Genomic DNA, 26,303 nt, shown 5'->3' with positions numbered 1-26,303 from the left:
TGTATTGAGAACACTAAATTTTGTTTCTTATTTTATTGTGATATCTTGTCAAATTGGATATTTTATGACTGTTTTTAATGTATCTTTTAATAAGCAGTAACAAATGATTAGTTTTAATGTTGTGAAAAAATATCAGTGATTTCTATTTTTAATTTAGTTTTTTGCATCTTATTTAGGAAATTCTTCCTTATTTTACTTTACCAAAGATATTCTCAAATATTTTCTTAGAACTTTTTAATTTTTGCTTTACGGATTAAGCCTTAGTTGGCCTGGACTTGATTTGGGATAGGAGGTGAATCCAGAATTTAATATTATTTTTCGTTTTCACTTTTGCAGCTCTATTTATTAATCTCTGGTTAAGTAATAACAAGTAGATAACAGTGATGGGCAGAGTCCTCTGCAATCCTCATAAGTGTGTGATGTTTTACTTGTTACTGGTCTATTTGTGCACCAGTTCCATACCATCTGAAGTAATACGGACAATACAAACTAAGACAGCAACAACTATTCCGTGTCAATACTTCTTGAGGAATGTCATTATAGGCTTTGTACTCGTCTATGTAAGTTTTAGTATCTGCTTACCAGTTCCTAGGAAAAATTCTGTAGTTTTTTAAGTAAAACTCTTACTGAAGTATAAAATAATAAAGAAAGGTGCACACAAACCTGTTGATTGATGAATTTTTACAATGTAAACACACTCACTGTATCAACACCAAGATATTAAAAAAATATATACTCTCAATACCCCAGGACATCCCAAATTATCACACTTAAAGGTAACCATCATCCTGAATTTAAATAGTATCAATTAGTTTTGCATATTTTTGTATTCTCTGTAGGATAGAATCATACAGCATATATGCTTCTGTCTGGTTTCTTTTGCTAAACACTGTTTTGGTGTTATATTTCTTTCTTTCACGTGGCCATAAAATATTCTATTATATGAATATACTACAATTTTAAAAATCACTTTATTGCTGATGAATGCTGTGAATGTTTCGATATTCGGCCTATATAAATAAAGCTGTTGTGAACACTCTGGTACATTTACTTTGACAAACAAATGTATGAAATTCTGTGGATATACAATAGTGAAGTATGCTCAGCCTTTTTTGAAAGTGGTTATAACAGTTTACACTCCCACTAGCGGCGCTGAAAATCCCAGTTGCTCTACATCATTGTTAACACTTGGCATGGTCTACTTTTTCCCTTTTAGCCATTGTGATAGTTATCTCATACAGTTTTAATCTGTATTTTTTTGACAATTAATAAGGAAGAACACTTTCTCAGATAGATAATAGCCATTTTAGTTCCTTTCTGGTGAAGTGCCCATTAAAACTTTGTATTTCTGTTGGGTTGTCTTTTTCTTACTGAAATGTTAGTTATTTATATGCTCTGAATAATCTTCTCGTATTATATACATGCATCAAAATAAACTATTCTCACATTAAAGACCAGAATGCCTGAACTTGCTAGAGCATCCCTCAGTGATAGGCCAAATCTATTCTTGGCATGTTTTCAGAAATGTCCCATATTAATGTATAGGGTTTATACAATGATAATATTTTTGCTCAAGGTCATGGATCAAAAGAGTTTTGTATTGATCAACATAATCTTGTAAGGATATTTCTTAGATCTGTCAACTTTTCTAATATTTTCACAGCTCTCTAATCCTATATGAACAGAAAATATTTGAAAGATAATTTCGTGCTTTGAATGTTTCCTACTTGGGGAATTATCAGCCATATGCAAATGTTCTTTTAACATAGAGAGACCGGGGAGAAAAGAATATTTTAATAGGCCTGAACCCTGGCAAATTAATGGAACTGGCAAAAATAAATAAAAATTAGTGTCCCTCTTCAAGAAATGTTCATATATGGAGCAAGTCAGGAAACCCAAATGAGCCTGCAGTGTGATCATTGAGACAAATCCATCACCATCTATTTATATCCTAAGGATGAAAATCAAGTTTGACACTAATTTATATTAGACTAGCAATAAAATCTTGGGGCAAAGCCAATTTTAAAATTTCCTTTAGAATATACATATATAAATATATAGGACTTCTTTCATCTATGAGTAGTTTTCTTCATGCCTTATTCAGTTACAACATTTGGGCAGGCAAAGGAGAATTGAAAACAACATATATAAACACATGCTAGTTTTCAAGTAATTCTGCTCAAATGATCTTTCCTATCCAACCCCTACCTCTATCTTTGCATTTATTTCTTATTACACTTACCTCAAAACCCCCAAATGGTATCAGGCTACCCAGGATTCTATTAAAGGCAATCAGCTGTTTACACCTTCATAAATTGCCCATCTCCTCCTCATACATGAAATATCCTTCTTCCCTCTCCTACCCTATCAAATCACTATATTTTTTAAGTTTTCTGTGATTCCTTTCTAACCAAAAAGAAATGACCCGTGGTTCTTTTATGTTTCTGCTATACTCTATATCTCAGTCATATCATATGTTATTTTATTGCATATGTTTATTTATATGACTTCATAATTAGACCATAAGACTTTAGAATGAAGGTGTTGTCTGATGTCTCTCTACAATTTTGGTGCTTGGTATATACTAGGTGTGCACAAATTATTAATGTAACTGTTTTCAGCTTGAGCCAAAGCTATATTCTCTATAGGATTAAGATATTTCTAGACATGTCTCAACAACTGATTGAGACAGGCCATTCAGGAGTCTGTTCTAATGTAAGCGAAAATGATTCTTGGCTTAGTACTTAAAGTGATGCATGAAAGGGTTGGAGAAAATTAGATTTACCTTTAAACTGAGCTCTAGTCAGTATATTATGTGTTGAATTTGCACCAAACAATTCAGTTGTCTGGCCAAGCCCCAGGATTTTGCATGATGGCAAGGAATATGAGCTATAAGTACATTTAAATAGTCTACCTATATGCAAAACATACACTACAATATAAGATATGTAAGATAGAGTACACGGATTGCCACCGCTTGGTCTAAGAAGAGTATATAACGACTCATTATTAGCACTACCATTGTTATTAGTAGCTCAGTTCAGTGAAATATTGATATAAATGTGGAAGGATCTGGTGCCAGAGCCTACACCATCATTTGTAGCAACAATGCAACAGTTTTACAGGGGTTCTTGGCATCCGCAGGTATCAGCAACAAACCTCACTCTAGGAATACGAAGTTGGAAATGGAGAAAGAAAAGAAAAATAAAGTCACTTTGTGGTAATCTCAAACTGTATGTAAGAGCTGTATTAAAGAGTTAGGCTAATGTGTGCACAGATTTAACGCTTATTTGTATTTATGTTTATATTGTATTTGTATTTTTCCTCTGCCAGCCGGTTCAATGTCGGGTTTTGTTACAGAGGGTGATGGAGGGATGCTATAAGGCCAGACCAAGAGGAAAAGACTTCATGTCCTGATTCAGCAAGCATTTGTGCTTTCATTTCTTTGGCACAGACGTCAATGGATCAGCCTGTTGGCATTTCCTGTGCATTTTTCTATTGCTTTGTGAGACATTACTGCCTAGTGGTTACATCCAGGGCCTTGGTCAAGTTTCTTTGCTAACAGCTGGTGCCCGTTTCTGTGCAGTCACACTCTCTTCAATGGAGTCTAAAGCTCAGCCACAGTGGAAAATTCCTCTTCTAAGTCCATTCTTCTGTCTTTATTTCCATCCCTTTGGCTTGATTTTTGCATTTGCTATTTATTTATACCCTAGTGAACTTTTACCCCTTTTAGTAGTTAACCAAAAGCACTAGTTTATAATTCTTCAGATTAAATATTTTCAATTCGAATTACTACTCTGCTTTCTCTTTCCTGACTGGACCCTGACCGATAAAGTAGCAGTTTTTTGTTTGTTTTTTTTTTTAATTTATTTTATTAACTATGAAGTTTAACTATAAAGTACAAAATATATACACATCAAAACAAATTATTAATATCATGGACATTATTTTTTAGAATGAGTCTAAGTCAAACTTACTTTAATAAAAGTTTATATAAAGAAAGTATGGGATGCCTGGGTGGCTCAGTCTGTTAAAAGTCCAATTCCAGCTGAGGTCATAATCTCACAGTTCGTGAGTTCGAGCCCCACGTTGGGCTCTGTGCTGAGGGCTCAGAGCCTGGAGTCTGCTTTGGATTCTGTGTCTCCCTCTCTCCCTGCCTCTCTCTCTCTCTCTCTCTCTCTCTCTCTCAAAAATAAATAAACATTAAAAAAAACTAAAAAAAAAAGAAAATATTAGCAAAATAATGGTAGGGGAAATATATAAATGTGACAAATTCATAAAGGTTGTTTCGAAATGAGTGAACTTGAGCAAACCCTGGACTTCATTATCTATTCACATTTTATGAAAATGCCATGAAAAATGTTATTTATTTAAAATTAATCTTCAGTTTGCCAATAAATCAATTTCTATGAAAAAGCTCCCTATATACCAACTAAATTGTTTATGGAAAACTACCTTTAAAATATCATGGTTACTCTTATTAATGATATTTATAAACTACTGTTAAGGACTGAATTTTGTTTTGACCTGAAATTTATAGACTGAATGTAAGAGAAAGAATTTCTATTGTTTAAGACACTCAGTCTATAGTGTATCATTATGGCAAACACAGCAGACTAAGACAACTATTTACAGTACACTTCCTCATAAATAGTTTTTGAAACAGGTTACAATAATTTTGAGAAATTGCCATTAAATTTACATTTTACAGGGGAGGGAAACTGAAGCTCGCGTAAATACAAAATCTATTTGTGTGATGGTATGGGCCGTACCTTCATGTCCCTCTTGGAAGAGAAAAACAGGAGATTCTCTAAAGCAAAACAAATTGGCAGTAATGTCAAGTTTGTGGAGAACAAATTTGGAATAAAATTGGCTCTCAATGAGACCAAGATGCCAGTTAATTCCCACACACTTAGAAGTGGATTTTCAGGTTCATTAGTAGCTTAGCAATGGTCATGAATAAATCAGGGAATTTAGGGCCATGGAGTAGGTTACCCCACTTCTCTAAAACCATGAGAGCTGAGACCATGCATTCTAGTTTTTAATTTGGAAAGCGTATTAAAAAATAAACATAAAAAGATATTAGAAAAGAGAAAATATAAGTATCATCAATACTATTAATTAAAAACACTTTTAAAACCTTATTTAAATATGTTCACTTAATTTTGGTAACATATCCTTGGATTGCAACTAACAATTATTTTATTATTTAGTAATTCTGTGTTGCTATGATTTTTTAAATTAACATTTGATAAGTAGAGCCCTGGGGTGCAGGATGGTGAACCTTGGTTCAACAAAAGAAAGCAGGAAATTGAAATAGAGAAAGTCCTGCAGGAGGTATGTGGCAGGTCTCAAAGGGCCTGGGGAGGTCAAGGCAGGATGCAGGTGGAGACAGAGCAGGACCTGGACCACGTGCCTTTATTAAGGTCCAGGGGTAAAGTGCTTTGGGGTTCTCAGGCTAAGGCCAGGTTGGTTAATTCAAACCAAAAACAGCAGAGCTTTGGTAAGCTCTCAGAGGTTCTTATCTAAGTCACAAGGGGAAGGCCCTAGGAGCAAGGGGAGAATGTTACGACAGGAGTGGTCAGGGGAGTCGAATCAGGAACTTACATTTACTTGCGACTCTGTGGGCTGTTATCTAGAACATGAGCTCAAGGTGGCAGCCAATCAAGGCCTTTTCAGGCCTCTTGGTCACACAAAACGAACGTCAAGGAAGCAATATATGCAATATTTCAGCTAAACTCTCAGTATAGTATTGTGTATTCTATTAGATATGGCATTGGACAATAATAGTTAAAAAAATTTTAACGTTTATTTATTATTTATTATTGAGAGACAGAGAGAGACAGAGCATGAGCATGGGAGGAACAGAGAGAGAGACACAGAATCCAAAGCAGGCTCCAGGCTCCAGCTGTTAGCACAGAGCCTGATGTGGGAACTCACAAACCATGAGATCATGATCTGAGCCGAGGTCAGACGCTTAACTGACTGAGCTACCCAGGCACCCCTGGATAATAATATTTTAAAAGAATTACATTTGGAATAATGATGAACAGAGGTCTTAAATATTATCCTAAGAGATTAATGACAGAATAAAACAAGAGAACCTTGTTATGTGAATTAACAATAGAAAAGAAGATGGGGAAAAAGTGGTCATTTTATAAGATTAAAAGTTATTTGTCAACTGAGCTCCAGAATTATACTTTAAAAATTATTACAGTATGTAATTTTTATGCTAAAACTTTAAATATGTAATATTTATATCTATATAATGTGTAATATTTATACCTTTTTAAAAGTTTTTTTTATGTTTATTTATTTTGAGAGAGAGAGAGCCAGGGAGAGGCAGAGGGAGAGAGGGAGAGAGAATACCAAGCAGGCTCCATGCTGTCAGCACAGAGCCCCATGGGGGGGTCGATCCCACAACCCATGAGATCATGACCTGAGCTAAAACCAAGAGTGACTAACTTGGTCACTTAACCTACTGAGCCACCCAGGTGCCCCAAGTAATATTTATATCTTAAATAAAAAGTCAAAAGTGAAACCAACTTAGATTTTGAAAATGATATGAATTATACTTTATGTAATGTTTTTACGTTTGTTTTACATTGAGTCTGTAGAAAATGCCATAATACATTAAGTGATATTTGGACAGTAGTTTATTGGGCTTCTAACACCCCTTCAGAAGACAAATACGATGAAGAAATTTTTATACAGAAAAAGTTAAATTTTTGATACAAAAGAAAGTCTAGACATGTGTCCTAAGGCCCATATCTGAGAATGAAGTCAGGAGAAGAGGCAAGGATTCTTGTACTAGGAGTATTGGTAGAGGAATCCGTTGTGTCAGGCCAGTGACCCCTGTGGGACTCTGCTGTGTACGTAAGAGCAGGAAACATGCACTCACTCAGGTGTTCCGCTAAGCTGCACTTCATCCTAGTATATCCGACCTCAAAGCTGGAGCAAAGAATCTACACTTTGTCTTGCCATCTGCTTCCATTGCATCATTAAACTCACAAGACAGTCCTATTTTATAAGTATTATTATCCCATTTTATAAAGATGGAAACCAAAGCTTAAGTTACTCATTCAAGGTTACAAAGAAAGTAAATGGCAAGAATGGAATTCAGAACTAATTCCAAAACCTAGTCTCTATCTGTTATAGAAAAGCAGCTAAGGAGGGATGCCAGAGTGGCTCAGTTGGTTGAGTGACCAGCTCTTGATTTTGGCTCAGGTCACAAACCCAGGGTTGTGGGATCGAGCCACACATAGGGTTCTGTGCTTAGAGTGGAGCCTGCTTAAGATTCTCTCTCTCTCTCTCTCTCCCTCTGCCCCTCTCCACCTCACTTGCTCTCTCTAAAATTAAAAAAAGGTACTCTTTAAAAATTTAAAAAATAAAAGCATCTGAGGATATGCTCGTAAATATCCACAGTGCCAAACACACACACACACACACACACACACACACACACACACACATACACATACACTTTACCTGTACTTTCTCCGCTTAAGGATCTAGGAGGCTGTTTCAGATGTTCCTATGAGTCATTTTTATAGAATCTTAAACTGTGTAAGCCCTGAGCTAAATCATTAAATAAAAGGAGTTTTCTGTTTTCTTATAATGTCTCTAGCCTTTAACTTACTTCCTTTTCTTGTGCATTAGTGATCCCTGCTTTATACCTAAGCAACTTGCATTGGGGTTTAATTTTTGTCCTTTTTTTGTCCAACCATATTCTCAATTCAAGAACTAAAAAGCAGTATCAAACAATACAAATGATTGATATAAGCTTATAATCCTAATTTTGCAAGAAATATTTGCATTTAAACGTTTTAAAATCACAAGATAAACAGTGAATTTTGAGGGGAGTCACTCCTTAAGCTTTGAATAGAAAAGATATCTTGGGCTGGGAAATTGCAGTTCCCTCAGTCAGACCTGACATAATTCGATACAGTTTAACAGTCAAGCTTCAATTAAAACAAATAACTAAAATGGGACTATCCCTCTAGGTACTTCAACATTGTGATGGAAGCATGTCAGTCAGTTTAAAAGTATTTAAAAATCCTAAATATGTAGCTGATTTAAAAACCAATGTGGAAAAAGACTACCAAAATAATAACTGAGTACCCTAGGAATCTATTAATAGGTTTTCTTCATATTAATTCTCTCAAAGAATCCAATTTTAGCATCGACATCATTTAGCATTTGGAATATAGAATAGTCTTTCTAATAACCAATAATACAATCCTGCCAGATTTACATAAGAGAGCATAAGAGACAAAAATAATGTGAGTCAAGTAGACAGTTTCAAATATAAAATGCAAACAAAAATTTAAGACTATTTAATATCCTTGAAATTATTCTGTCAATTTTAAAGATGTTAGAGGTCAAATTTATAAGCATGGATGATACAAAAAAACATGCCAGTGTGATGCCACATACAAATTCAAGTGGCCAGTGGTAATACAAAGAAATCTTTAATACCTGAATGGAAAGAATGATTAAATTCAAACATTGAATATGACACTAAAGAGACAGAAACATGATATTTTAAGGATAAATGTATGTTATTAGTTACAAATTTTAATATGTACAAATATGTTGAATTAATTTTCCTTGCAATTTATAAAGTAATGGTGTGTCTTAAAATTGATGATGGTTTGGAGGCAAAGAAATATAGGAGCTCTCCCTTTTTGTTAGCAATTTTCAATCAGTTCTTGGGTTCTCTAAAGTTAAATAATTCCTGTAGCATAGTTTCCATTAATTGGACTATATGGACTTTTACTATATTTCAGTGGAGTCTAATACTACTAAGAAGCAGACCCAAAGAAGTATCATTTCTTGGCCAGTTTTAGCTTGTCTATATTGGCTACATTTTATTCCAGTTGACTGACATTCTATTGGCCACAATAGCTAACTGTATAGCTTTGATAAGCAAAATCTTATCCATGTATTTATATTATCTTTTAATTCAAAAATTAATGTTAGGTACCCAAAATGATATTTGTGACTTTCTTAAATGCCCAACAGAGTAGCCTTCATACTATTCCAGGCCTCCCGATAGAGTTTCTGATGACATATTAGTGATGCTGTTATCCTTGCTAACTTCCGGCATTCTGAAATCACATACAGAATATTTCACAATCCAATCATTCACAGCAATGACTGCAAAGAGGAGATTCTAGGAATACTGCTATATGCTATCTAACCAGTAATTAAATCTCTCTTAAAAATGAGTAGTGCATTTTTAATAGTTTCTCCGGTTTCATGAACAACATATGTTCTTTTAAGCAAGAGCTCATCTTTCATCAACACCTAAATTCACACCAAAGCTCAGTGGCTTTTTTCAGTTGGACGCCTGCACATTATATCATCCATCATCCTGGCACAGCAACAGGAGTGGAACAGAGGCATTAACCTGTCACAGTGTGATTCAGGAAGGAATGTGGTTTTCAAAGGAGCCTCAGCTTGGTTACCAGATCAGAGCTATAAAGTGTGGGGGTTATATGTATGTATACAAATATGTCCCGAACAGGGCCTTAAAATTCACATTGACAAAAAAAAATTCTCAGACTATTGAAAAACAGCTTGGAGCAGAGATGAATGTTTAAGTAACTTAAATTTTTACTGACAAAGCTCATTCCTTATTCTTTATTCTATTCTTCTCTTGCTTAGCACATCTCTATGCACATGAGAGCTTTGGGCTAATTTCTATGGTTTATATATATGCGTACAAGGAACATGGTCTCATGGATAAGTAACAACAGTTGAACAGACAAAAGCAGCCTAAGATGTGCATGCAAAGGGGAAAACCATCCTTGGGACATGGAATGTCTATTATCTCAGCCCAGGTATAGGGCACTTTACAATCTGAGTCTGTAGTGAATTATAGAAGGGTGTCAGGTGAAACCAGTTTTGATGTTCTTGCTAACTAGCACAATTATTAACAGAGAGTGCTGAGAAGTATTACTTTCTGGGGCCAAGAAATTGATCCATGATCAATTCCATTTGGTTAGAATCCTGGCCCTACCACTTCCTAATTGTATGGGTTGAACAATTCACTTAACTTCTCTGTGCCTTCGTTTCCCCCCTCATTAAGTTAGGAATAATATGATTGCCTACCTCATGGAGCTATTGAGGGGGTTATATAGTTTTCTTTTTGGGGAATAAGGAATACAATGCACTAAATTCAAATTTACCAAACAGGAAGCACAAATGATTTCAGTGGGTTATTTTAGGTAATAGTAATAGCCTTTTCCTTTCCTGGTCACTGGATCCACGCATTTTAGCCATGGGGACGTGTTTATGGTTGGATTTTGTCTCCTAAAAGGCACTTTGAAGTCCTAACCTTGAGTATCTCAGAATATGATCTTTTTTGGAAACAAGGAGAAGAGGCACAGAGGGTAGGAAGAAGGTCATGTGAAGATTCAAGTATGCTGTCATAAGGTAAGGGATGTCTGGGACTGCTGGAAGCTGGAAGAAGGAAGGATTCTCCTCTAGAAGCTTCAGAGAGAGCTTGGCTCAGCCAACAGCCTGAGTTTGAACTTCTAGCCTCCAGAACTGTGAGACAATAAATTTCTATTGTGATAAACCGCCCAGTTTGTAGCATGTTGTTATGGCTGTCCTAGGAAACTAAAACAGAAATTTGCCATCTACTTACTAGGGATTTCAAGTTGTTTAAATTATCTTATAGCAATGTCGTGGTTATATCAGAACTAAATTAAATCTCAGTTCTAGAGTGCTATCTTCTAATGTGATGATGGAGTCAACTTGCTAGTATTTCATCAAAGTTTTCCACATCTTCCTGAAACATGTTCTATTTTCCCAGAATACGATACAACTAATAGAGACATTAAAATGTATTAATATAGAATTTTACATAGCAGTCTCTTTTAACTTATACATTTCTGAAGGCTGTGGCCTTTTTCATTCATAATGATGTATCATTTTATATTTTGTTTTATTTTAATTTTTATAGTATTTCTTTTAAAAATATATTTAATTGTAGTAAAAACACACAATATAAAATCTACCATCATTAATCATTAACCAGTACACAGTTCAGTAGTGGTATATATTTCCATAGTATTCTTAATATTTGGTTATTTAATTGAACTTTTCAAAAGTCTTGAGTATAGTTTTACATAGTACCTTGTTTTAAAATTTTTTGGTCATTTATTTTTATTGAGGCAAAATTTACTTAAAAATTTTCACTGAGGGGCACCTGAGTGGCTCAGTCGGTTAAATGTCCGACTTTTAGTTTCAGGTCAGGTCATGATCTCATGGTTTCGTGAGTTCAAGCCCCACATCCAGCTCTGTGCTGGCAGCATGGAGCCTACTTGGGATTCTCTCTTTCTCCCTCAGTTTGCCCCTACCCTGCTCACACTGTCTCTGTCTCTCTCAAAATAAATAAATAAACTTTTAAAAAAAGTTTTCATTGAAATATACTGACTTTAGTTAAATATATGTCTAATTCATTCGAGAATTTGGAATTTTTATGATTTTTTTCTTTAGAAATTCACTTGCATACATGTATAAATGTTGTAGGCTTTGTGAGAATTTCCTAAATATTTTATTGTCACTGATATTTATATCCCTCTATTAATAATCCCAAAAATACTGCAGAATGGAGGATTTCTCTATATTTCATAATTTGTTTCATTCATTTATAACAAGACTTTTAACAAATTATGATGAGTATGAATTTTCAAACATTAGGTTATATAATTTAGCTTTCTGGAAAGTCCTACTTAATTTTGAAATGTATTCACTCATTTGAAAATTATGAAAAAAATATGTCCAGAACTAAAGAGAAAATGACTGGATTTGATAAAAAAAAAAAAAAACTATCTAGAGTTTTAAGAACTTAGATGAGATGGCATTGATTGATAGAACTCTTACTTGTTTAGGTTATTTTATCCGGAAAAATGTAACAGCTCTCATCTCTGCTCCTGTGGTATTTTTTGATAGTATTTTTTTTAAATTGCTTTTGACAAATAAATTAAATATATTTATGTAATATACTCTGCTTCTAGACCAATAGGACAAGTTTAAGAATGACAATGCACAGACTTTTGCTGTAACAATAATCACAGACACGAATATACAAATGATTCACTTAAGCAATGTAATAAATAATCTTCTAAAATTCAATGACACTAAGAGCTATTCCCTCCTTTCTTTAAAGAAAAGAAAGAAAAGAAAGAAAACTTTAAAAGAAAGAAAATAAAGTTTCTTTTTTCATTTTTAACAAATTTATTGACAAATAGAGGATATACAATAAATAGGACATGACTTGTAGTTGGATAAGCTGTGACATATGTACACAAATATAAACCTATCAAGATAATAAACACAAGGTAATAAACATTACCCCAAGAGTTTATTTAGTCCCCTTGATAATCCCTCCCTCATGCACCTCCCTGAGTCTCCTCACTCCAGGAATATATCAAATGGCTTCTTGTCACTTGAGAATAGCTTAGTTTTCTAAAATTCTATCTAAATGGAATCATAGTATATAAGCTTTATGGTTTAGTTTCTTTAACCTACCATGATTATTTTAAGATTCATCCAAGATGTTACATGTTTCAGTTGTTTGTTCCTTCTTATTTCTGAGTAGCATTTCATTTCATAGATATACCACAAAGTTTTACTATTCCTCTTTTAATGATCATTTGGGTTATTCCCTGTTTTTCTGGCTAGTACAAGTTAATCTACATTTATTTATGAACATTCATTTATGGATAAAGCTTTCATTTCTCTTGAGTAAATACCTCATAGTAAGATAGGTATTAAAATGGTAGGAACTGCCAATTTTTTTCAAAGTGTTTGTAAATTTTACTCTTCTACCACCAGAGTATGAGAGTTCTAGTTGTCCTACACCTGTGCCAGAAGTTGGTATAGTGGATCTTCTAATTTTAAATTGTCTAATGGTTGTATAGATGTATGACAATGTGGCTTTATTTGCATTCTCCAAACATCCAACGATATCCATCTTATCTCTATTTGCTTCTTTGTCATTGTTGTACCATCTATAGTAATTTTTTTTGTTTCAATCTTTGTCAATTCTTTATTGAATTTTTAAAAAGTGTTATTATTAGGTGTGAGAGTTCTTTAAATATTATGGGTACAAGCCCTTTAACATATATGATATTTACCAATTTTTTTTCAACCCATGGTTTGTTTTTTATGTTCACAACCATGTCTTTCAAACAGAAGTTCTTAATTTTGTTACAGTTTATTATTTTTTCCTTATATAGGTCATGGTTTTGGTGTTTTGTATAAGAAATCTTTGCCTAACACAGAGTCACAAAGATCCTTTCCTAGGTATTCTCTACAAGTTTTATTTTAGGTTTTTACATTTAGGCCTATGATTCATTTGACTAATTTTGGCATATGATGTATGCATTGAAGTTCCATATGAAGTTCCATTCATTTGACTTAATTTTGGCATATGATGTATGCATTGAAATAGGTCTACACCACCTTTGCTTATGATTGGCCTAGTATATATTTTGTTCAAAAAATTATCCTTTACTTATTTAATTGCATATGCACCGTTGTTGAAGATCAACTGACTGTGTGTGTGTGTGTGTGTGTGTGTGTGTGTTTGTGTGTGTGTGTGCGCGCACGCACGCACGCATGCATGTGCATGTGTGTCTCTGTCTGGACTTTCTATTCTGTTCTGTTTCTGTTGTTGTATTTGTATATCTTGATGCTAATAACACATTCTTCTGATTACTGTATCTTTGTAATAAATCTTGAAGGCAGATAATAAAACTCCTCCAACTTTGTCTTCTATTGTTCTGCCTAGTGTGACTTTTGCATTTTCATATGAAACTGAGGATCAGCTTGGCAATTTCTACAAAAAAATTTAAAAAGGCCTGATTTTGATTATAATTATTGATCAGTTTGTACAGGATTAAGATATTAACAATATTGATACTTTTGATCCATAAGTATGGTATATATATCTCCATTTAATAAGCAATTCTTTAATTTCTCTTAGGAATGAATGCTTTATAATTTTCAATGTCTCAGTCTTACAACTCACTCATTAGATTTACTATTTCATATTTTTGCACTACTTATTTATTTTTCTATTTCTTACTGTCTTCCTAGATGTAAAAATAAAATTGAGTTTCTGTATCATGCAAGCTTGCTAAACTCACTAATTAGTTTTAGATTTTTTGAAATTAGATACTTGTTATGTAAGTGATTTGATTATACAATCTGGAAATAACAACTGTTTTTATTCTTTATTTCCAAAGTAGATACCTTTTATTTATTTTTCTTTCCTACTTATATCCATTCAAACCTCCAGTAAAGTGGGAAATAGAAGTGGTAAAAGTTGATATCTTTGACTTTTTATTAATTGTAAAGCATTCAGCTTTTTATCTTTAATTGTATCATTAGCTGTAATTTTCCATAAATTCCTTTAATTAATAGCAGGAAACATCCTTCTATTCCCACCTTGTAAAAAGTCTTTATCATGAACGGCTTTTTTTGGTCATATGTCTTTTCTACATCTGCTGGAGTTGTTATGCATTTATATTTCTTTCTGTGTATGGAAAATTACATTTTTTGATTTTTAAATATTAAAGCAACCTTGATTCCTGGCATAAACCCATTGTGGTCATGATTAATGATTCTTTTATATATGTTGGATTCAATTTACTAAATTTAAAAAAATTAGTTTGGCAACAATGTTTAAAAGACATATTGCTCTGCAGTTTTAACGATTTTTTTTCTGGTTTCAGTAGTAGAGCAATGCAGACTTCATAAAATGAATTTGAAAATATACTCTCCTCTTCAATTTCCTGAGTTTGTGTAGCATTAGCATAATTTCTTCCATGAAAGTTTACTAGGATTCACATGGGAAAACACCTGGGCGTGAATTTCTCTTTGTGGAAAGGTTTCTAACTAAATTTTATTATACTACTTATTTATTCACATTTGTGACAATGTTTTCATAATTTATTACTGTTTCCTGAGTAAACTGGGCAGTTTGCATCTTTTATAGAATGCATCTAATAAATTGTCAAATTTGTTGACATAAAGGTTTTAAAAGCATTGCCTTATTATTTTCTTAATATTGGTGAATCTCTAGCGATATCTTGTCTCTCATTTCTGATATTGGTGATTCGTATTTTCTCCTATTACCTACAGCAGTATAATTACATTGTAATGAGAGAACATAGTTGTATAATTTAAATTCTTTTACATATATTGAGACTTGTTTATAGCTCAGAATATGACTTTCTTGGTAAATAATCCATGTACATTTGATAAGTGAATGTATTCTAGTGGTGTTGATAGTAATGTTTTATACATGTGAATTAGAGTTTAACAGAACTCCTTATACTTACTAATTTTCTGTCTACTTGCATTATCAGTTATTGACAGGGGTTGCTGAAATCTTCAATTATAATAGTCAATTTACATTTTCTTTCAGTTTTAACTAGCGATCTTGTTTTCCCCAGTCTTCCAGATCTTTCTCTATCAGTTCCTCTCTTTTTACAGCATCTCATAAGTCTTTATCAATTTTCTTTGAGTTATTCCTTTGGCTCATACTTGTAATTAGTGAAGAAGGTCAGGGAGAAATAGGTCTACACCACCTTTTTGACTGGAATTCAGAATCAATTTTTAAAGTGAGTTCAGGTTAAGCAGACCACAAAAGTACATTTCTTACAGAATGATATTTGAGGAATGATTATTCCCATTACTCCCTGCAGTAATGAAGCAGAACAAAACAATATATTTTAGGAGTCAGATACACAAAAGAAAGTTAAAAAGAAATAATGAAAACAGACATTTGTGCAAACAGAAAAGTGTGAGGTAGCAATGTGCATCAGAAAGGTCATTTACTTAAAATGATCTTTGTGATAGAACTTTGGAACTCCCCAACATACTCCATGAAGGAAGCATTCTACTTAGATGAATTTCTTGGCTTTAGTACAATTTTCTCAATGCTTGAGAGGACAATACAACTCAGAGCTAGGACAGATAAATTTTAAAGTATGAATGTTCATTTGGTGCATGAAGGGAGTTTGCCAGAATCATCTGATCAATGGAAGTGGGAAAGTAAAACAAAATTTGTTCTTGTTTCTGTTTTGTTTATGCTTTTACACCACTTTGGTCAGTGTTACAGAAAAGTGAGTTCTTCTCTTTGTCAAAATAAGGCTAACTGTGTACTCCCAGAATATCTTCAAATATTGGCATTTCTTCCCCCCTCCTTCTCTTGGGAAGAGTAGTTCAAACTCTAAGAAATCCCAGGCTAAAGCTGGTCATGATCAGTTCTTTGCTATTTGGTAGGAAAAGTGACCACACAGTTAATCCTCTCAAGCATGTTTTATTTATTCACATTTAACAAAAAATAGAACTGTTGTTAGCACTGTAGTTTGGGTAAGTAGAAGTAATAGAATGTTCAGGTATATTTCTGCTTTGCAGTTGTAAATAAATTAGTAAAACAAAATAGCAACAAAGCTGATGACACATGATCTTAAACCAATGGAAAATTGTGTATTAAAATCAATATTTCAAAATTGTGTGGCACCTGGATGGCTCAGTTGGTTAAGCATCGACTCTTGACTTCAGCTCAGGTCACGATCTCATGCTTTGAGTCTGAGCCCAGTGTTGGACTCCGCACTGGCTGTGCGGAGCCTGCTTGGGATTCTCTCTTTCCCTGTCTCTCTACCCCTTCCTCTCTCTCTCTCATTCTCTCTTCCTCAAAAATAAATAAATAATTTTTTAAAAATGCCACAAAGTAGAAATAATGACCACTGGGATATCAGAAAGTTAATATTTAGTTGTTGAAGGCCAGATGCAGATATAAATCAAGAGAAATCAGAACACTGTTAATTTCATGTTAGGAATTTTTTGTCAAGTAGTTGAGCTTAGATAAACTAAGTAACTAAATGATGAGCTCCCTTCTTTGGAATGTTTCCAAGTATACTCCAAAGTACCTCTTATTCAAATGTAGTATGTCATGTGACAAGACATCTATTCAAAGCTGGCATCAGAGAAAATGATGTATGAGTAAGTATGCTAATTCATAAGCCACCCTCCCTGTTCTTGATGTGAAAGTGGACATTTGGCTCAGTGAGTAGGTTTTTGTTTTGTTTTGTTTTGTTTTGTTTTGTTTTGTTTTAACAGTTAACTTTCTGAATTAGAATGAGCAGCAAGAGGAAAAAGCAAGAATGTTCTTATTTTTCTACATATTAGTTTTCAGTTGTGAAGTTTTTCTTTTATTTCAAGAGTCATAGCAATTCACATCAAACAATGAATGAGGTGTCAGCATAGGCGGTTATTGTGATTAAACAGAAATGTGCTGCAAAGCCCATTTGAGTAGTGCAAAATATTAAGACTTTTGCTGCAATAGTCAATGCAGTCCTGAATGCCCTGACTTTTAGTAGTCCATTATGACTATATCTATCATGTGATGCACTGTTCAGTAAGCTACCGTTTCCAATTGAAAAATGAAAAAGGTGGATCACCCATAAGCTCTCTGTGTGTGTGCGTATACTTGAGTATTATTTTTAAACACAGACATAATTAAAATTACATTATACATAATTTTATTATTCATAAGTGTAGAAGCCATATCCTAAGGTGATCCACAGTAATTTCCACCTCCTGATTCTGTGTAATCATCTCCCTCTGTGTGTGGGAACTTCGATTTGTTCCCAATTATAAAATAGAAGCAAAGATGATGGAATGTCACCCCTATCATTGTATTACTATATATGTAATCCGTCTTCCTAGCCAACTCATGTTCTCTCTTTTTTTGCTCTGCTGGTTTTAAAAAAGCAAGATCTCATGAAGGAGGTAGCACCCACACTTAGATGCCCATGTGACAACAAAATTTAAGGAATCTCTAGGTCTTGAGGGTGACTTCCAGAACAAAACTGAGACCCTTACTCCTGCAACCATAAGGAAAGGCATCCAGTCAACAACTAGGGAGCTGGAAAACATCTTTGCTCAGTTGAGCTTCTGATGACACTGCAAGCTCAGATGCCAATTGAATTGCTACAATTCTCCACTATTTGATTATTTTTTTATTTTCTATTTTGTCAACATGTTAATCACAATATTTAAAAGTTATTTTAGGCTAAATCTCATGTCTGGGTTGCTTATAGTCCTTGTGTTGAATGCTTTCTTGGATTTTGTGCCAGATTATCCTACATCTTGGAATGTGTGCTAAACTTTTAAAAATGTAGAATATGTGTATAAAACGAATATTGTAGAGGATCCAGATGATGTTATCCTCTACTAGAAAGAGTTCAGCACTTTCTCTAGCAGGCAGAGAGATGGGAACCTGGTTACTTTAATCCCAACATGGACTGATCTGAGTCAAGCCTCAGTTAGAATATTAGTAAGTTCACTCTACTTTCTGTTAGATTCTGCTCCTAGGATGCAGCCCTCTAGGTCTGTGTAAAGAACCATGGCCCTTGTTGTCACCAGGAATCCTTTCCCTATGAAGACTTTAGCATCATTATCTTCTCTGCCTTCTGAGAATACTATTCTGCTTTGGAATGCTTTCTGCTGTATTTTAGACACTTGGTTCATTTAGCTTCAAAATTAAAATACATACAGATGAAAAAATGGGCACAGATTTGAGGCCTCTCAAGTTTCCAACTCTTCTTAGGGAATATTAAAGCTCTGCTGGTTTCCTTGTCATTCCAGGAATGGCCTTTGTTTCAATAAATTCTGGATCTGAGAATCCTAGGTTCTCAGCATTGTGTCCTATGCCCAGAAATGGAAACTTCCTAAGGAAAAGTGGCTACACAGTGGCAGCTTAACTCTTCATGTTCTTTCCTCTGCAGACTCTTGGTCCATTCTTTCTTTATGTTTTAGAATCTCTCTTATGCCTTTAAACAGATAAATACTATTTTCCAATTTTTTCCAGTTATTTTAAGTGCATGCATTGGTCTGATGCAAGCCACTCCAACCTGCCTAAAAGTAAAAGCACTTTCAAATTTATTTTCATTTCCTAATATCCATAGACAAGAGAGACACAGAGACAGATTTTTCTTGCAGATAGGAAAAAATGAGATTATTTTTAAAATGTTTTTGTGCTGGTATTTATTATTTACTTGCAAATTCAACAAATTTATAACATGCTTGTAAATCATTTCTCAAACACTTAAGCATGTTTTCAACTTCGTTTAGTTGCATTTATATTCATAAGAAAGTTTTACACTACCTGGCACCTTACAGATTTTTGGTACTTTCTCACTAAATCACTTAAGACGTATTTTGCTATATTGTTTGTTTTAATTTTTCTAAATATTTTCTTGTGATTTGGATGTTTCTTATACTTTTTTATTCTACTAGTAATTATATATTTGAAAGTATATGTTTTTCTCTGGTGCCTAAATTAAAATACTGATATTAGTTTGTTACTTTTTGCTTTTGTTGATCCTGTTTCTTGCACAATACTAACTATTAAAATATATGTAAAGAGTATTATGTTCCCAGTGCCATTCCAAATGGTTTATTTGTCTGAACTAAGCAAAGTTCTGTGGTATGTTCTAAAATTAGCTCCATTTAAAGGATGGAATAACCCAGGCTAAAGATAAATAACTCTTAAATATGCTCAGGTAGTAGGTGGTAGGACCAGCACTAGAATCCAGGCAGTTTGACACCAGCATTCACTATCTTATATTACTTCAAAAGTCATTATGTTTACTTAGTACATGTATTGGGCTTTTCCTTCCAGAGGCGTAACAGTACATTTCTTGGGGACACTAGGATTTATGATGAATTGGTTACAAATCTTGCCCCAATTTTCTACCTATATCCATGTCTATTGAAATGTGATTTTATAGTTTAGTTCTTCACATCAAGAGGTGGTATCTATTTACCCTCACCCCTTGAAACTGTGAATTCCATGCAAAAGATTTTGGCTAGCATGATATAAATAGAATATTGCTTTTGAAACAAGATCACAAATATTAGGTCAGTGTCAATTTGATTAATTTCAGATCCTACTTAGAATTCCTTGTGTCTAGAGGCTCTTCAAATAGCACTTCAAATTAAAGAAAGGTATATGGGGAAAGATGAAGTTAGAATGAATTAGGATCAGGATATATTTTGAGAATAGTGCTGATAGTATTTGTTGTTCATGTGAAGATTTTTTGGATTAACAAACATAGAAAACTATGGAAGAATAAACAGACTTGAAAGGTATGAATCTGTGAACATAGGTTCTACTTTGGGTTTATTCTGGTATATAGAATCAATTTTTCTAAAAGATGTTTGATTATATGAGCCTGAAAATTAATAGAGAAGCCATAGCTAGAGAAAAATATTTAGGAGCCATCTTACTTAGGTGGATGTGTAGACAGAATGGCCAGAAAGTCAGGATAACGAAACATCCTAATTTTTAATGTCATTACTTGAGGAAAAAACAACTTACTACTGATAGTAAAACTGAATGATTCAAATAGTGAGAAAAAATGAATAAGATGCATCATGTCAGAGAGAAACTCTCATTGAGACAGGGTTTGACAGTGCACCTGGATGGCTCAGTCAATTAAATGTTGGACTTTGACTCTGTTAATGATCTTGCAGTTTGTGAGTTCTAGCCCTGCATCTAGCTCTCTGCTGTCAGCATGAAGCTCACTTCAGATCCCCTGTCTCCCTCTCTCTGCCCCTACCCTGCTCACACTGTCCCCTCCTCCCCCACCTTAAAAACAAATAAACATTTTTTTTAAATGACAGGGTTTGGTAATTAAGGCATGGTGTTGGTTCTTGTTAGAAATGTTTCAGTGCAGGAAGAGGGGGAAATTTTGGATTGTGTGGTAGAGATGGATTAAGGAATGGTTTGGAAATGAAGAAATGGAGATTGAAAAATGTAAAAATAATGAAAACGAAAAATTTGAAATGATGTATATACACGTATATGATTTATGACACATATTAAATAATCTCAAATTCTACACTTTCCTTATTTTTAAACTTGGTTTTTTATTTTATTTTTAAGTTTATTTATTTTTGAAAGAGAGAGAGAGGGAAATCACAAGTGGGGAAGGGCAGAGAGAAGGATAGAGGGAGAATGCCAAGCAAGCTTCACGCTGCCAGTGCAGAGCTGAATGCGGGGCTTGATTTCAGGAAGCGTGAGATCATGACCTGAGCCTAAACCAAGAGTCAGATGCTTAATCAACTGAGCCACCCAGGAGCCCCACATTTTACTTCTTTTATATTTATTGGGTATGTGTGTGCACTACTTTGTTTCCAAGAAGTGGACTGAAAGAAGAAATAGGGAAGCTGGAAGGGAATGCAGTATTCCAATAACTTTTTTTTTTCCAAATGGAGATGTCATGGATACATTTATAGACTGACTTAAAAGCAATGTCAGTAAGGACAAAGTGTTAAAAATAAAAAAAGAGAGAGATGTAACTGATAGACCAAATACTTGAAGAAAATGGGGGTGGGTGGGAAAATCACAGATTGAAAAAAGTGTTAGCTGCAGTCAATATTCAATATGTGCCAACTAATATGCAAGTAATTTCCTATTTGATACTTATAAAATTATGATACTATCTTTGGATGTACAAATTAAAAAATAATTAATGGTTAAATAATGCATTGAAGGTCAGAGAGCTCTGAATGATAGAGCTTAAAAACATAATCCTTTTTTCGATCTCTTCTCTTTTGTCAATTAAGTAATTTTTAATCAAATTCAGATATCTGGTGGAAAGTCAACTGTTATTGAAATAATTTCTAATTTACCTTGGTCTCTCTATAATTGCTTACTTCCCAGTAGCCTAAGAATGTAAAATTACAAAAGAATAAAAAGTACATCATTCCAAATGCTGTAGAGGTATTATCCTAAAATAGCTTTTTCTACTTCCTTCTGTTTGGCTCCTGGATTCTATTTTACTAAATTTACTGACTTGTCTAAGGAAAGGAGAGACTTGAGGAAAGTAATATGAAGGAAAAAAGATAAAACTACAAAAAGCAAAAGAAGGAGGGCTCATTTTTGAGGGAAAACTTTTTAAGTGTTAAAATTTAAAAAAGAAAAGAAAAGTTAAGCTATTATATGTATTTCAGGAAGCGGGTAAAAACTGGTCCATGCATTAAACACAATTAAAGCATTTTAAAGAAAGTTCTGTCTTTGCTAGATAGGAAAATAACAAAACTGCTTTGTAGGAATTTCATTGACATTATTAGTAATCAAGTCTTAGATCTATTAGTATAATATTCTTATATTCCTATCAAGTTTGGCCCTTATGAATAGAATCCCTGTTGATCATTGTGGGCTTTATAATGGACAGTGGGTTTCTCATACTTAGGGACTGTTTGCATCCTTAAAAGAGAAAATGCTCCTACCTCAAAGGACTGTAAACCACAACAAAAGAAATGAAAAGCTGACAATTTTCTTTTCCCAAAGGCCTTACCAACTACAAAGACATCTTATAATGAAGTGTTATGTGGAGCTCTTTCTAGAGGTAGGAAAAAACTAAAATGTACTTACTAAAAGCTATAGCTTCATGGATGTAAATGGACCTATACGTTGCTACGGTAGGATGGAAAAAATAAATGGTAGTGCTGAAGATTCAGAGAATAAAGACAACAAGTAAACACTGTGAATAACACACCTGTACTTATATTAAATTAAACAACTTTTAACTGCTATACACTTAATTTAGATTGTTTGTCAAGGTGAATAATTGTAAAAATACCATTTAAATCATTGAGGTGCTAACTCAGGTGCTAACTTTCCATGAAGTTTTTGCTATATACTTGGGTTAAAAAAGTGGCAAGTTATAAAATCTCTTCTAGGTACATACATGGCAAGAAAGTTTATAGCTACTTTAATAAAGAAAATAAAAATAAATCCTTTTGATTATGTGTGTCTTTTTGAGATAATGTGGACTGCGTTATAAGTTAATAGACATCAATACCACATAATGCAATAGTACTGACATTGTTGGGCACCTGGGTGGCTCAGTTGGTTAAGCGTATGACTCTTGATTTCAGCTCAGGTCATGATTCCATGGTTCATGAGATTAAGCCAAATATTGGGCTCTGAACTGACAGCACAGAGCCCGCTTGGGATATTCTCTCTCTCTCTCTCTCAAAATAAATAAATAACACTTTTTAAAAAAGTAGTACTGACATTCATGAAATATCATTTTAATGATTTAATACGTGGCTTAGAAAAGCAGTAGCCTAGTATTGAGCAAAATATTTGGACATACCATAACACAGAAAAGAGCTATAATTTTCTAAACATGATAGATCCTAGTGTTAACAAAAGGTCTCAATTGTTGGAAATCAATGAACATTTACTATGAACAAAAATCATTGGGTTGGTATTTTGTACTCTTTGGGTAAATACCTAGTAGTGCAATTTCTGGGTTGTAGGATAGTTCTATTTTTAACTTTTTGAGGAACCTCCTTCCTTTTTGCAGAGTGACTACACCAGTTTCCATTCCCACCAACAGTGCAAGAGAGTTCCCTCTTCGACACATCTTGCCAACTCCTGTCGTTTTTTTTGTGCAGTTGATTTTAGCTATTCTGACAGGTATGAGGGATAGCTCATTGTTGATTTGTATTTCCCTGATGATGAGTAATGTTGCATGTCTTTTCATGTGCCTGTTGGCCATCTGTACTTCTTTGGAAAAATGTCTGTTCTAGTCTTCTGCCCATTTCTTAATTAGAATATTTGTTTTTGGATGTTGGGTTTTGTAAGTTCTTTATATATTTTGGATACTAACACTTTATCAGTTACGTCATTTGCAAATATCTTCTACCACTCCAGAGACTGCCTTTTAGTTTTATAGACTGTTTCCCTCACTGTGCATAAGTATTATCTACAATAGCCAAATTATGGAAACAGCCCAAGTGTCCAGTGATGGATGAATGGATAAAGAAGTGGTACACACACACACACACACACACACACGTACACACACTGGAATATTACTCAACCATAAAAAGAATGAAATCTTGCCATGTGCAACACCATAGATGGAACTAGATTATATCACGCTAAGTGAAATAAAGCAGTCAGAGAAAGACAAGTACCATATGATTTCACTTATATGTGGAATTTAAGAAACAAAACAAATGATCAAAGGGGGAAAAAAAGAGAGTGAGGCAAACCAAGAACAAGACTCTTAACTACAAAGAATAAACTGATGGTTACCAGAAGGGAGGTGGGTACGGAGATGGATTAATAGGTGATGGGGATTAAGGAGGGCACTTGTGATCAGCACTGGGTGATGTATGGAAGTGTTGAATCACTATACTCTACACCTGAAACTAATATTACACTGTATGTTAACTAACTGGAATTTAAATAAAAACTTAAAAAAAAATCATTGCAGGGGGCATGGGGGGCTTGGGTGGCTCAGTCAGTTAAGCATCCGACTGCAGCTCAGGTCATGATCTCGCAGTTTGTGAGTTCAAGCCCCACGTCGGGCTCTGTGCTGACAGCTCAGAGCCTGAAGTCTGCTTCAGATTCTGTGTCTCCCCATCTTTCAGCCCCTCCCATGCTCATGCTCTGTCTCTGTCTCTCAATAATAAATAAACATTAAAAAAAATAAAAAAAACATTGGGATCCTCAAAATATGATAGCCAATGGCCTAGTGTATGTAACTAATTTTTTTTAATGAATTGAATTAAAAGAGCTTCTAGCTTTATGTGTTAGTTATGATTCCAAATAATCAATAATCCTTGGTGTCTGGCTGGAACTTTAGGAACAAGACTTGGGCATAGGAATGGATAGACCTGTAGAGTTCAGAATACAGAATAGTTCTTCATTGTTGCTCCAACAGGAGGTAATATATTTGGTCATAATTAAGCACTGACTAATCAGATGCTCCTCTCTCCCTTACTGAATCTCTTAGTCTATCAGAACCATCCTCACTGATTGAATATTTATTTGTGAAAATAACATCGACAAACCATATGGTATTTTATCAGTCACAGGTAAAGTGAATTCCCAAAATGATATCATTTTATATGAATGTACTTGAAGTTGCCTAAAGTTGAGAGCCTTATGCAATGTAAATTCTATTCTTGCTAGTTTCCCAGTAGTTGCATATTTCTTTAAAATGTTAAAAAAAAAAAAGAAATGAGTCTGGTTTCAGAAGGAGCAACAATGTCAACTGCTTTCCAAATCAATGCACTTCTTCCAGTCATTTTAATTGAGCACCAACTCATCTAACAATGCCAAGCTGCCACTAAAATGATGAAATCAATTACTAATCACTCATAAAGTGTTTACGGTTTAAATGGATCTGCAATTATTTTCAACATTTTGGCAATACACATAACATGTACATACAGGCTTACACAAAATAATTAACTTCACTATAAAATCCTTAATATTAAAGGTTTCTTTCTTACAGTTTGTAGATCTTCTCATTCTCCAAAATTTTTTAAAAAAAAGCTTTATTGTTTATAAAATTTTAAAAACTGAGAAATAAAATATAGAAGCTATTAAAAGGTATATGTTCATGCAAGGCACTACGTTTTGGTGTGATTTCCTGATAAATAATGGGAATTCATAGGTTTATTTAGTTTACACAGTGTTGCCATTGTACAGAAATTCTTTAGTAAAGATATTTTTATGGTAAAAGAAGTTGACCTTAAGTATTTTCACCTGTATAAGTAATGTTTATCCAGAAACATCTGTCAAATAAAAATAAATCTAGACTTAGTGGACACTTTATTCAAAAGGATAACTGCAAGGAAGAAGAGGGACTCTTGTAATAGGAGGAATCCTGTGACCATAAATGCTACAAGCGTCTGAAGTTAGAGGTTTTTTTGTTTGTTTGTTTGTTTGTTTGTTTGTTTGTTTTAATTTACCAGAGAGGATTAAACAAAGCTAGAAAGAAACAGGTGTGAGGAATAAAACAATGGAGTGAATGGATAGCCAGTTAGAGAATTTTTACTCAGAGACCAGCCTATTCTTAAGAAGGGCTAAATGCTGGCTTAAATCCAGGAATTTGTGGGAAGAGAAGCATAAACACAACTCAATTAACAAGAGTTTTCTTCCCATTGATCAAGTGGAGACAAGCAATTCAGCTAATCATTCATGAAACAAGGACTGGGAATTTGGAGTCTTTCGCTTGTCATAAGCAATGAAGAAGGGCCATATGTGATTCTTATCTAAGCCATACAGGGAAGGGTAGCTCATGGCAATAAGCCATTTCACAGAATACAAACGGTAGGAGGCTTTCTTAACCTTTGCTGTCCTCTAGGATCATAGGGCTTGGTTAAAATTCAACATTGTCACATTGTAACATTCTTCAAATGACATTTCGTTTAGTGAAATAAAAGTTGAAGACAAT

This window comes from Prionailurus bengalensis, chromosome C1, assembly GCF_016509475.1.
Source record: "Prionailurus bengalensis isolate Pbe53 chromosome C1, Fcat_Pben_1.1_paternal_pri, whole genome shotgun sequence".
Lineage (NCBI taxonomy): Eukaryota > Metazoa > Chordata > Mammalia > Carnivora > Felidae > Prionailurus > Prionailurus bengalensis.
This window is presented reverse-complemented; position numbering follows the sequence as displayed.